We start from the raw sequence: 2143 nt of genomic DNA, 5'->3' as shown, positions 1-2143 counted from the left end.
GGGGGGGGGGCAAGGAGAAGGGGGGAGAGAGCACAGACTAGTCCATGTGAGGAGGTGAGGAGATGAGGAGGGAGTTAGCACTGGGAGGTGAGGGGGTGAGGGGGTGAGGAGGTGAGCAGGGAGGTTGCACTGGGATGCTCCCCATGATCCTCAGAGAGGAAGTTATCTCCTCTCCTGCCAGATCCCTAGAGGAGGCCCCTGAGCTCTTGGGCCTCTAAAGTCTGCTAGGCCCACAAGGCCCCTGTGTTTTCCAACATGCTGTAGGTACCTGGTTCAGGCATCTTAGCTGCCCCACCTTGCAGCCACCGATTCTAGGCTCCGCCTGGAGCCTCACCACTGTATCCTCCAGTGTAGTGCTTGTTCCTGTGTGCTCAGAAAGGAAGAAGATGGGCATTTCTAACCTACCACCAAAGTCCCTCCCTTCTCAATGCAGATGGACACATAACAATCACAGGGGCCCTGCAGGTCCCTGGCATCCCTGCATGCAGGCTGCCTAACTCACCTCAGTGGCTTCATGTTAAGTGGCTTGCTGCCTGTCACTAGATGTTCTAAACAGGTCAGTTATTGAGGCTTTTCTCCTTTGTTCACTCTGAGCCATGCCCTTACCCTACCTTCCCTGCCAGAGCAGGACACCTACTGGGGCAAAGTGACCTCCCTGCTGTGAATGGATGCATTCTGCTGTGTCAGGATAGAGGTGACTGTCTTTGGGGTCCATTGACTCTAGACATAGACTAGAGCTAGGCCAGAAGGACTTGGGCGGCAAGGAAGAGGCCTAGTAAAAGAGTCACATGATATCAAAGCCTGCAAGTGCACAGGCATCACGGCCCCACAAGCTGTCTCTCAGCAGTGTGACCTAAAGCCAGGTACAGACTTCCTCCTTGCTCACTTGGTTCCCCCACCACCCACCTAAAAGCCACCGCCTACTGACGGTGTCTGTCTGCTTTCTCTGGGTGGAGGGCGACGTGTCTTGGCACTACACCACCTCCTGAACACATGCTGTAGGAATGGATGCTCAGATCCAGAATGGAGACCCAGCATATTTTCCTCACACTTTAGACTTCTGGAGGCCGTGACAAAACCATCGAGGTGAGCCTGGGGCCGAGCGGCTCACTGATTTGTCAGCAAGGCTGTTGGCTTTTGAAACAAGACAGGAAGGAGGGTTGAGGTGGAGTCCCGCACAGGAAGAGCTGAAGAGCTGAGCTGCAGTGACAGTGGGTGAGCGCCTGCGGACTGCAGGATGTGGTGGGTCTGTCACTCCTGGCTCTGGTGTGATCAGTGTGGTAAACTCCCCTGATTCCCTTCAGAGAAGGTTCCCTCAGCTCCGGACAGACCAAGGCCCCAGCCTCAGCCGGCCTGCCACTGATTACCCAGGCGTTCCACCACAACGGCCTCCTGCTCACCAGGGCAGCGCTGAGCCCAGGAGCATGCAGGTGGAACCCTCTGGGCACCCACTTTAGCACCCTGGAGCAGCAACAACGGCAGGGAGGTAAGTAGAGTCCAGAGCACGCCAGTGCTGAAGCAGGGGAGGAGCGGGGACAGAAGCTCTTAAGGCCTGAGCTATTCTGAGCATGGGGAGACTCCAGAACGCTGACCCCCTGGGTGCCAGCAGCTGCTGGGGCTGGATGCCTCAGTGTAGAAGAAGCTCACATGTGCCCTAGGATAATGGTCCAGGACAGGTTCTGGGAGAAAAAGCCCAGCTCCCCTTTCTTGGTGATGGCACGGGAGGAGGATGCATTGCAGGTTGCCACAGGAGAACAGCAATGCTCTTGGAAGCCTGCCCCTCCCAGGCTGCAGATCCCAAGTAGGCGGCCTTCTTCTTGGCATTCAGTTCCCATCTGTAAGTGGAGTAACAACTTCAGCATCTGCCACAAAGGTTAAGAGAGGTGATACACACAGCTCCAAGGCCCAGTTCCCCTAAGTACCCCCTCCCCGAGGGCCATTCCTAGCCATGCCCTGGGGGACGGATAACCGTGGGAGAGCTTCTGTAAGAGGTGCTGCTGCACAGCCAGCTGAAACCCCATGGCCATAGGGAGTGTTAGCTCTGGTAGCCACCCCATGGCCATAGGGAGTGTTAGCTCTGGTAGCCACCCCATGGCCATAGGGAGTGTTAGCTCTGGTATCCACCCCATGGCCATAGGGAGTG

The sequence above is a fragment of the Microtus ochrogaster genome, chromosome 7, assembly GCF_000317375.1.
Source record: "Microtus ochrogaster isolate Prairie Vole_2 chromosome 7, MicOch1.0, whole genome shotgun sequence".
Taxonomy (NCBI): Eukaryota; Metazoa; Chordata; class Mammalia; order Rodentia; family Cricetidae; genus Microtus; species Microtus ochrogaster.
This window is presented reverse-complemented; position numbering follows the sequence as displayed.